This window comes from Oratosquilla oratoria, chromosome 36, assembly GCF_046742065.1.
Source record: "Oratosquilla oratoria isolate Oo_2021 chromosome 36, ASM4674206v1, whole genome shotgun sequence".
Classification (NCBI taxonomy): Eukaryota; Metazoa; Arthropoda; class Malacostraca; order Stomatopoda; family Squillidae; genus Oratosquilla; species Oratosquilla oratoria.
The window spans coordinates 33922540-33935285 of record NC_134812.1 but is presented as its reverse complement, the minus strand read 5'-3'; the positions used below and the strand labels follow the sequence as shown (position 1 = coordinate 33935285).

At 37.4% G+C, this 12746-nt stretch overlaps 1 protein-coding gene across 2 annotated transcripts in view; it reads right to left on the bottom strand.

Moving 5' to 3' along the window:
* LOC143018952 (uncharacterized) overlaps positions 1 to 11481 on the bottom strand; it is a 258421-nt gene extending 246940 nt beyond the window's left edge. For both annotated transcript variants that reach the window (XM_076174574.1, XM_076174575.1), the window contains exon 1: positions 10367 to 11481. The gene's annotated coding sequence lies outside the window, so the exon portion shown is untranslated. The remainder of the gene's footprint in view (positions 1 to 10366) is intronic.
* Positions 11482 to 12746: the final 1265 nt, after the last annotated feature.

Below are 12746 nucleotides of genomic sequence, written 5' to 3'. Positions count from 1 at the left end.
ACGTCTCAAGGTGAGGCGGGCCAGTACGCCAGACGTTCGTTCATGAGACACTTTATTTTGCTTCCTTTATTGTGTATAATAAATTATTATTCATGATAATAAATAATAACAATTCTATCCTAACTTCATATTATAGAAAACTGAACTTAATACAAACTGCTGAATTTTGTTTCCATCACTGTGCACCACGAAAAATCCCCTTCCGCATTTCAACTCTTTCAGCGCGGTGATGTAACTCGCCGATTCAGTTCTAACTACCGTCCGACGATTTTCATCCCATCTGAAGGATGCCATCAAGTCGAGGGAATTATTGATACCACCTGTAGACTACACAAACGTGAAAGAGCAATATGTCATAGCAATCTGTGGGACAAATTAAAACGTTCATCAAACCGATAACAGGTAAAGTCTGATACCTGGAAATACACGCAAACACACACACGCAAACATGATTGCTTGTTTGTGTGTGTGTGTGTGTGTGTGTGTGTGTGTGTGTGTGAGAGAGAGAGAGAGAGAGAGAGAGAGAGAGAGAGAGAGAGAGAGAGAGAGAGAGAGAGAGAGAGAGAGAGTTCGAAACGTAGGGATAATTTCCGTTGCACCATATATCCCTAGAAACAATTCTTAACTGTCACAGACTGATGTACACACTACTTCATGGGACATGGCCCTGGTCAGTTAACCACTAACAGTTTTCTCAATATATCTCAAGTAGGAACAATAAATTAACAGCTCTTCATAGAACCCCCGTGGAGTTGTGAAAGGGGTTCCCTTAATTACACTAATTCCCCTCGTGAACTAGAAAAAATAAAAAAGTAAGATGAAAAGACGAATGACTTGAATCATGTTAACACCAACTCAAGTTTGTTAATTGTCATTTTGGCAAATGTCTATCGACAAAAAACCCTCAAGTTGACCCACACATCACGAAGAAGAAATACATTTCTGTTTTTCGCGTGTGGCGTAATCGGAAACGTGCTGGCCTCGCATTCTTAGTTGTGGGTTCCAATCCCGCACTCGTCTCCAATTCCCAGCAGTGATTTTTACCTGCCCCATAAAGCGCATGGGGCATGGGGGCTTCGACTTTAGCTAAGCGCCTCTTGGTGTAGGCTCCTCACTACCAGAATCTTGTGTGTGAATTTAGGGCAATGTAGAATCATACTAGACCTTGTACCGTTTATTTTATGGGGCATGTAAATGATATACTAATGCGCATTTACATAGGATTACACGGTCCATTCTCATAGTACGAGGGGGACCGCACAGGGATTGCAGGCCCAGTAATAAGCATAACAGACAGAAGAGGACTGCCGTCAACATCAGTGCGACACAACGTTACAAAATCCTGGGTGCCCCGGAGCGAGATTTTTTTCCCTGCAATAAGTTGGCGCGTGCGTGTCAACGGTGTTATGATACAAAATCACGGAATAATGAAATAAACAAGTTTTCGTTTATGCGTCTTATCAAAACTAACATATATATATAAACATTTTTGTTCCATTCCCCATGAAATTGTACCTCACCTAACATAACCAAGTCAATCCCCAACCAACCTGCAGAAAAACGAAAAAAAAAAAACCTCTCTAGAGCTACGTTACTGCGCGTGCGCTCAGCACGAATAGCCGGAGGGAAGTTAGCCGCGTCGACGAGAAAGCAAGGTATAACTCCAGATGGTAATAGAGTAACGCTTTTCAGGGGATGCTTGATAACCCCCTCCCTTGCCGAAAGGGTGCAAACAAGACGGATACAATAGCCTGTCGACAACAAAGAAGGGGCTAAGCGAACAAAAAAAAAAAAAACATACGACACCTAACACATGTAATTGTGAAACGATAATCAATGAGAGATGTGAACAGTGGAACAGACAAAATAACTAGAAAAATCAAGTTTGTACAGAAACACAGGAACAAATATTATTTGTTGACACATCTACACATATGCACGAACTCACTAACACGGATACGGAGAATGGGACAATACAAAAACACGTACGCACACGTGCATGTGCGAACCCACGCACCAGATGACATGAATCCGAACTTGTCGATGATGTAAAACTGTGGAGAGTATAGGACAACGCATCACGAATGGCACTACAGATTCAAGAGGTTGAGCGTTGTGAAAGAATAAAAAAAAAGTACATCAATAACGGGCGATGGGGAGGTAAACTCATGTACAAGGGTCAGGGAACGTGCAATTGCAGAGATCAACGAAAACACAAGAGAAATAAACTTTAACCAACCAACCACATAATAGGGCCCACTTAGTCAAAAGAGCATGTGCATAATAGCGGGGAAATGGAAACGGCTTTTACACCACGATGGCGATACAATACAGTAACTGTATTGTATTGTTCTTAACTATCTTATGCTCTGCTTGAGAGCATTCTTTACCTACGCGGTGTCATTTCGGAAATCACACGTTTAAACTACAGGGGCAAAGGTTGCACTTTTCAATTTTCCTCGTGTCTTCTTGTGAATGTCCCAGATCACTATATAGCATATTCAAGGCTTAGTCTGAAATGTTGGATAATGAACAATCTGATCATGTCATAGCCTGTATGTGAAGGTTATATATCCCACTGGGCATTTAAATCATGATATATTTACTGGTATCCAATTCCATTTGTTTTCTATTCGTCCAGTAATTTGGAGATGGTCGTCTGGAGCTTACTCGTACATTAGGAAAAACCAAGGAGAAAGCAAGAATATTCAAAGGGTCATTACCCACTGGGTCACAGAACCTTTGCTTGAAAACAAAAACCTTTGAATTAATATTCTTGAAAGAGAAAAGAAACAGAAATCCAATCATTAGGTACAAATGCAAAAAAGAGGAAGGGATTTAAATGAAAAATAGGCTTATTTTTTGTTATCATTTGTCCGTTTATTATTATTTGTTTGATTCTCATTTATCATTAGTTATGTAAATTTATCATTATTTACTATTTACCTGTTTATTATCTAACTATACCTATGCATTTATTTATTTCATTTATCATTTACATTATTATTGTTTTTATTTATTCATTTATTTGTTTATCATTATTATGATTTTTTCACACCCGACCTAGATATGGACCAAAAGGTCTCCTGTCGGCATGCTCCACCTCTGTAATCCTTTGTAAGTTATTGCAACCAAAGTAAGAGTACATTCAATTGAAATTTCAACATGATAACATTCAAAATACAAGGGAGTATTGTATAATTGTGGACACGACATCAAAAGCACTTATTCCAGCCCTGCAAGACATACACGCATGATTACATGTACTGTACATACACACACACAATTAGGTAAATTAAATAAATACATACACACACATTTGGTCTGGGACAGGAGGACATCACAAGGTCATGGGAACAAATTGAACCAAACCACACATCTGAAGGATATGAAGAAATACTCTTCTGTACACATGGAATAACCTAGATAATATAACCCAGTTGGAATATTGCATGAATCTATAACTAGGTATAACTGGAGAATAATAAAAAATAGGGCTATCTAATGTAATTCAATTCCTATATACAAGTTGGTAAATACAATTTGGTTAATACACACACATCAACCTAGGCTGAATTAACAAACAAGCTTCCAATCCATTTTCACTCAGGAAGTTTATTTCATGGAAGAGGGAAATGTGAAATGTGAATAGTAATGGAGAGTTAAAAGATAAAAATGTAGCAGTAAAAGAAGCAAATATACTAATGGAATCACTGGTTGTGTGGAAAACTCCTAAGCCTGTTATGATCTTAAATTAAATACTTTGGATTGCAAGGAACAAATGGTTTGTTCATGAAAAGAATAAATCCACAGGACTGCAAAAAGGGTGAACATGGTACCAATTAACACACAACACACAATCACACACCATGAACTTGAGGTTGGGTATGATAAATTGGTGAGTACACATACACACACACTTAGCATTAATTCAGAGGTCCAAGTTGACATGAAGAGAGTCAGAAGTATTTTGTCACCAGTAACCAGCTCTTCTATCTTTCGAACAACATTGTGTCAAAGAGGTGGATTCATTCAGGTGGTGAAGCAGAGATTTAGGAAGGGTAGTAGAAAGGAGGATAGTAGAAGCTAAAAGTGATCAGCATTCTTTGAGTGGAAATTGGTCTCCAACAATAAAAGAATGCTGCATGTACCAAAAGGTAGACTGATCATGATGTAACTGTGTTAATATGGAATATAAAACTTCAAATACCATATGTAAACTATCAAGCTTATACTTTCCCCTGAGGTATCAAATTGAAACTATGAAGCTATACTAACAAATTCTAAAAAGAGATAATGATACCGAGTTCATTTATGTCTACATGATTTAAAAAGTGTGAGTCAGGTACTTGTGAAAGGACCAAGTCTAAACAAAGCAGGTGAGATTACCTGATATAAACCTATGACTGACTTACCAGTTAGTCTTATAACTGTATGATTTTATTATTAATAAAACAGGATTACCTCTAGTGTTTTCCCAATGCAACATTTAATGTATTTTGCAGAAGGGGTATTTTCTTTTTGTTATGCTATCTATGATCTAGGTCAGAGCTTTGCAACCAGTGTGCCACTTTAAACTTCCTGGTGTGCCACAGCATAGCTCGCTTCATATAAAACAATAACTCAGAAATTATAACAAGACAAATATTTCATAATCATTTAAGCTGCATTATACTATATTATATATATATATATATATATATATATATATATATATATATATATATATAGATATATATATATATATATATATTGATACATCCAAGATTGGAATATGCATCAGGTAATATGGTCCCCACATAGAGAGAAGGATATAAGCAAAATTGAGACAATACAAAGGGCAGCAACCCTACTGGTCCCCAGCCTGGCAGATAACCCATGTGAGGAAAGACTAAAAGTACTGGGTCTGCCAACTTTGAAAGATCGAAGAGAAAAGGGTGACATGATTACAGTATTCAGCTTACAAAAGAAGATAGATTGCACTGATAGAAGAGATCTCCTGATTAAATATAGGAGGGTTTTAAGAGGTCATGAAAGTAAATTAAGAAACACCATACGTTGATAGGATGTGAAGAAATACATTTTTCCACATAGATGCATAAATACCTGGAATAGCTTAGAAGGTGATATAGCCCAAGCTTAAACAATACACGAGTTCAAATCTAAATATGATAACTGGAAATCAAAGAAAAAATATAATTTGGATTGTATGTGAATTTGAGTCTAGGTATGTTAGAGTATTAGAGAATAAGAGATGGTACCCAACAAGCATTACTCCTTTCCTGTACACTACAATTAGGTAAATATATATTTTTCTATCATTTGCAAGTGACACATATTACTATCATGAAAATGTGTCCCACAAGGAAGTATATTAGTTAATCATAAGGTTGCTGTTATTATGGACTGTAGTTTACCAGCAATTCTATCCTTTAAACAGAAAATGTTGTAAGGTAAGAAGTGCACTGATGTAGATAGTTTGGAAAAAATGAAAAATAATTTTCCTTTTTGAAACAATGAATTACAAAAAACTTGACACATTGAGCTACTGTACTTGATTTATCTTTAGCTATTAGTTCATGTCCTTAGGTTTCTGGACAAAAGTTTCTGCTTTTTCAGTTAAATTAACTGGTAACTTCATTTGTATCTTCTTCATTAGCTACACAGTTATCTAACATGACACTAATCCAATTGGTACCAATTATGTGTACACATGTATGTATGTACCAATTACTTCCTATTCCATCAGAAGGTATGCCATAGCTTCAGTAAAACTTTCATTAATCTTTATCAATTTCAATCCTATTGAATCAGCACCAATCTATCAAACTATCTAAAGTAGTTTGCAAAACCTAAATTTCTTTTGCTGCACCTCTGAACAAGTTAATATTTCAATACATACAATACTAAAGCTTTGTATCTCTTGAATAAAATGAAAGTTGTATATAATTCTTATGCCTACATGTAAATTTTGATTGTCAAAGTAGGCCTACTGCCCACTTTTTATCAATATTGAGCCATCATTTTTTTCAAACAGCAAGAAAAATAAATAAATCCTTTTAATCAGAACAAAAGCAAGTGTGATGTATTTAGCCCAATTTGAATGCTTACTCATTTGAAGTATATATTATATCCTCTGAACCTTTATCTTTCTTGCAAAGAGTTCATTTCTTCCTTATTTCCTTACTCTTGTTACTATGATAGCTCATCCTGGTCTCTTGTGTATTAGATCTGGTTTCCATCTCAATATTTCAGCTTAAACTCAGTTTTCTGCGGCAATTCTAAATGTTAATTTAAAGCCAGTAATACTAAAGAGGGTTTCTGAAGGAATCTACTTACTCTTCCTTAAATCTAATCATCTTCAATGTCACTGGCTCATAAGGAATGGCTTGTGCTGATAATTCCTTTCTGTGAAACCAATATTCTTATACTAGTGTCTGAACAAATGAATTTTTATGACCCACGTTCACTATACTGTACATGATAAACTGAGTAAAGACAGAAAAGCACAAATCAAGGAGACAACTAACTCATATGAGAGCAAGTTGAAAGGAAAAATTAAGAATACTTTTATAATAAAAACAACCAATGAAAATAAGAGAGCCATGTGCAATAATGAGCAAGGTGGAAAATCATGTGGAAAAAGTAAAGCACAAATTACAGTCACTTGATAATGAACTTTGATGGTAAAGACAAGCTGGGTGAATCAAAAACAGAAGTATATTCCTTAAATAACGATTTCCAACAATCAAGAAAACAAACATGGACACCTTAAAATATATACAAAATAAAACATTGAGAATAACATCCATACACAGAAATCAAAATCCTCCCCATTGAACACATGATAATGGCCAATACACAGTGCTATGCATGGACACTCAACCCAATACACCCATCTGATTACAGCACATAAGCAAAACTAAATTAATGCAATAAAATTCCACACAAAATTCATTCCCATTCAGATCACAAAATAAGCTCTTAAAGACTTACTACCAAACTCCCTGAAACCTTGTTCCATAGATATCAGCCCCACAGAAAAGTATCTCCCAAAAGAAGCAAAAACCACACTTTCATTCAGGTCACCATCCACAACTAAGACAGTACCAGCACAAAACAGGCATGGCTAAAGAAACAAATTGACACAGATGCAACCATCACAAAGAGGACAGTGAACATCTCATCTTACACTGCCCCCACCCTAGTTATACCCAGACAACACAATATTTCTTTCTTGAGTGACTTATGGGCCAAAGTAGTGGCTGTTGCCAGTTACCTGGGAACCATGGGTCTCTTGCCAGAGAGACCTGGGGCAATACACTGAATGATATTCAAGGATGATAGATTACAAAGAAATTCCTAAAGATTGGGGAACTTAATCTACAAGATGATAAAACTTGTGAAAAATATCAAGGCTAAGAATTATGATAAATAACACTTCATCATAAAATGTACCCCAACATTATAAAACTAATATACAATAGATGCAATATTTCTTCACATGGAAGAAATAAAATATATCACAATTTAGGTGTCTTTCACTGTTTTTGTCTGGAACTGGCTAGTGTTAGGGACAGCAGAAACTATTAGTGGGGTATATCCAAAATGACAATATTTCTAAATACAAGGCAATGGGGAAAGAAATAAGTGTCTACTATATATATATATATATATATATATATATATATATATATATAGAGAGAGAGAGAGAGAGAGAGAGAGAGAGAGAGAGAGAGAGAGAGAGCAAAAATTAGGATCAAAAGACCAAGGTTATTAAAAAGAAATATACATTTTGATTAATATACATGTCGTTGGAAATAAGACACTCGTTAAACAAAACAACTTAAAAAAATTAATAGGGTCTAAAAGCCAGATTGGATGAAGAGATTAGTTTTGGACCTTGTATAAGTATTAAGGCCTAGTGGAACAGTGGAAACCATGTTGCTGTATGGATGTGAATATTTGATATTACCACCAATTCTGGGAGGGAATAACAGTTGTGGAATTTGACAGTTTTCAGGGTGGAGTATGTGAACTATGGATATATTGATATTTCCCCTGCGTGGAATACAGGTGTGAGAGGCACAATCTTTTTTCACATTTTTCTTCCCCTTTCCACCAAAGGCTTAAAACCCAGTAGTTCAGATTTTCAACACTGGGTGGCAATTGTTAAAAGTAAAAAACAACTAATTGTCTTGCATCATTGACCACGTCTGTCTTTGGGGACAATAGCATGGCAGAGAGATGGTGGAGACATCTAAGAAGGCAACCAGAAAAGAAGAAACAGTAGTATTTAAAAGTGATCAGCATTCTTTTTCGAGTGTAGATTAGTCTCCAATTATAAAATAATTGACAAGAAAAATAATATGAGAAATAAGAAAATATTTCTTACAAGATATTTACGTGACAATAAAACATTTTGTGCAGTGTTGCCGAAATAACTTTATTGCTTTTAGCATGACACGTAATAATTTAACTCATTCGCCATGCTGCCCAATTGGGATCACTTATTTTGACCCTTCCCATTGAAAAATAAATTATCTGCATCATTCAAGTGATTTCATAAATACTTTCCAACTGATATTTATGAATAAAAAATAGTTTCGTCCCACGATACTTCAAACTATAGTGAAGATTTGACAAGTGTCCATTACAAGGAACAAAATTTTACTTTAAAATATATGACTGTTCCCCTCGAAAATAAATGATGATCAATTTCAACTTCTACTATCATTCTTCTGCTACCCTCCCCAAATCTCAGCTTTATCTCCTCTTCGACTCCACTTCTTCGTCACGATACGAGTATTGTTCGTATTTCGAATGGGGAGTGATATTTCCCGCTTGTCGTAAACAAAAGGCGATAAATTATTACATTTCATTTATCATAATTATCTTCCCTATTAATACTATTATTATTATCATTATCATCATTATCATTGCTGAGGCTGATTTAACTGCCATAGGATAATCATTTACTCGCACATCCGTTAGACAAAAATTTCCCCTTTGACTACTGCGTACTTCGGCTATCCGTGGGAACTAGGCAGGAGCGTGATGTCACGGATGCCCGTGACGTCACAACAATGACGTTTCAGTGAACCCTTCCTTATATAGTTTCTTGGGTTTGGTACGACCCTCTATTGTTGTACTGGGTAATGCTACCCTGTTGCGACAGCTGCCACAGCACTACAACACAGAGGAGTCAGGACGGAAAGGGAGGAAGCCAAGTGAGAAGGCAAAGGGAGTGAAATGAAGGGACGGGAGACCAAGATTCTAAGGGGCAAGAAGTACAGTCCACACAAGGAGGCGAGATTATCTGCTGCCCTTCAAGAAGCACAAAACACGTTTCTATTTACCGGCGAAAGAGATTTCTGTGTAGGGACCTGAGCGTTTCTAGTACCCCTTCGTTACTGAGTGTGCCAGAGAAACGAATGAAACACCCAGGCGGAAGCCAAAATAAGATGAAAAGCGTTACCCAGCGCGAAAGGGTTTAGTCGTGATAGGCCAATTCCCTCTGCTACCAATGGATGCGACACGGAGCATGGCGGCAGCCAGCATAAAAATATAAATGCTACCCATCACGGAATTAACGGCATTTTTTCTTTTTATCCCATACGACTTTATTCTGGTGTGGAAAATCCATCGTGTACCACATAAACCCGTAAAGGCAGCTCTCTTAATGTACTTTTTCCTGACATCTGTTCGACGATTTCATTCAGCTAAAAGAAGTCTCCCGCATTTTACGAGCTACTCCCTTTGCTACAATGACATCCATTACAGTAACCTTCAACATGAAGAGGCGTAACCGTTTTGAACAGACAATATCTATAAACCTTTCCGACCCACCCCTTAACAATTTAATTCCGATTATCTACCCCGGTTGGGGGGAGGGGGCTCACTTTGTCAATCGATTTAATTACAATTCCCTCGCCACCGTCGGGGCGCCACGGAAACGAATAAAATAACTTGGCGGCAGCCAAGACAAAAGGAAAAGTGCCACTCATCACGGAAGGAGTTATCATATATATTTTTCTTTGTACGTTTCAATCCTAATCCTGAGATTTCGTCACTATAACCTGAACCCCCATTACAACGCATTGATTCTTAATTGAGAACAGCATATCGAGTACATTAACCACGTTGAAAAAAGTTATACACAAATGAAACGGCTGTCTCCGACTAAATAAAATAGTCTGTTGCTAGAAGGAATGAAACCTAGCGCCTCCTTTTGAATCTGGTGGCACTTCTTCCGTTATTCCTACTGCTGCCTCCTCTATTCGTTTCCGCAACACCCTCCCGGTAGTAGTCGGGAGTGATGTTGGGGGTCGGGCAGTACATGTAACCAATTATGTACTAAACTTACCTCTTTGGTGATCTTCCGTCCATGGGCGGCAGGCCAGCGCAATTGGGTTTCTGTCTCATGGGAAGGTTAGGCAGGACAGGGCAGGGCAGGCTCTATGTCACAGTCTAACAACTGCCGCTGGACTGTTTGTTTTGCATTTTCTCACGAGTATTTCACTAGACCGCTACAACCGCCTCCACCACCTCCTCCTCCTCCTCCTCCCCCTCCTCTCTCTCTTCCTTTCCTTCTCCTCCTCTCACCTCTGACAGGACCATTACTTTCAGCAGTTTCACTTTCACTTATACGCACAGGATCCTCCTGGTCTTCCTCAGAGGGGGCACCCTATTGGGTCAGCACTTCCAGCTGAGAAGTCGTTACGGACAGCTGAGTTACATGAACTGGCTTCCTAGTACGGTATCCAGTCCTGGTTTCTTAGGAACGTTGGTAGGATTTGAAGACGTTGCCAGTAGTATCTACTACGCCTCCAATATATATAGAGCTTCAACACCCCCTTACAGCATTCAAAATTCTCCCACAACCTTCCATCCTTTTAAATATGTATGGGAAAATTTAACGGATGTTTTGGATGTCAGACTCCAAACCTTCATCATTTGAGACGATGCACATGGGTTGATCAGTGACAGATGCAATCAAATCTGGCCTAACGATTGCTATAATGTTTACCAGGCTTTGAGAACGGGATATAATTATCACAATAACACTGCCTGCAATTTGGTATGTTTGAATCACCAGCTGGCCCTTAATTTTCAAAATTTAAAAACGGTACTCGCGTCCCTGAATAGCAGTTGGTATAGAGATGAACCAACGCATAACACACTCATTTAGACACGATTAATACTTTACGTAACGAAATTACGAATAATTTCATGTACAACTTAAAAAAAATCACTGGCGAATGTAACACCATCACCGCTATGTTTTGCTATTGCCACAAAATATACACATGTCTATCAAACTGCCATATCTAATCACCACAATCCATATAAATGTCTCTTATCTAACGATGGACTGGTATACACATCGACAAACACTCCTTAACCGAGAGAACGACTGACTTTGCATCTCACCAGGCACAAATACAAACAGACATTGCTACCTCCTCCCCGTACGATATAGGCGGAAGGCTGTGCTGAGTGTGTACTTCTTGTCACCTACTGGAAAACGGTCCAACATATCGTACTGGAGCATAGAGTTGGAGGGGCGTGAAGGGAGGAGGAGAATGTTCGAAGGAATCTTGGGATAGGATACTGGCATCAACTCCTTCAGTATGGTGACGCCCCTCAGTTGATTAAAATCGCTAGACGTTATCCAGAACAATATCAACAAAGTGAATCAAAATAGTTGAATAAACAGAGAGCTTCGTCTCTTCCAGTATCGTGCCATCAAATAAATGGGAAGGCGAGGCCACTCTCAGAATAAAATATACAAAGTACGTCACCGTGTAGACATTGATAATCCCTTCGCTACGGTAACGCCCATGAACGTTCATACCTGCATACCCACCTATATAATACACAGGTACATAAATAAATGCATACGTTCTCACATATACACACATACTTGTATATGTATACACACACACACACACACACACACACACACACACATATATATATATATATATATATATATACACATGTATATATATATGTATATGTATACATATATATATATATATATATATATATATGTGCATGCACACATACATGTACACATACAGTATATGCATACATACATGTATACATACATGCATGTATGCATACATAATATCCATAATGATATATATACATTACATACACGTGCATACATACATACGTACATGCATACATACATATATACATCCATATATACATACATGTATACATTATATACAGACGCATAAGTAATACAGTATATACATATGTACAAGAATATATATACATATATATATATATATACATATATATATATATTCAGTCATTCATTCATACACACAAACACATGAGCAATAGTATATACACATGTACATGAATATATGCACAAATCACTTTAAACATGAACGTAAATAAACACATACGCACATAAAGAGGTCTACACCTATAATACAGAAGCCACACACGCACACGCGCGCGCACACTAAATGCGCCGGAACTGCCAACATTAGAGGATAGAGGAGATGTGATAGCCTACGAAGTGCTGTCATCACAGCTATGAAAAGAGACAGCATTGACAAAGAAGAAAAAAAACAGAAGGCACGTAAAGAAAGTGAAAAGTAAAAATGTTTAACAATATCGTCGATTCGGGTATCGCTGACAGGAAACCCACAGCCCGACAATGGCTGGCAACGGTTCCCGTAGTCCTCCCACCAGTCTCCCTGGGAAGAAATATCAGATATTGGACT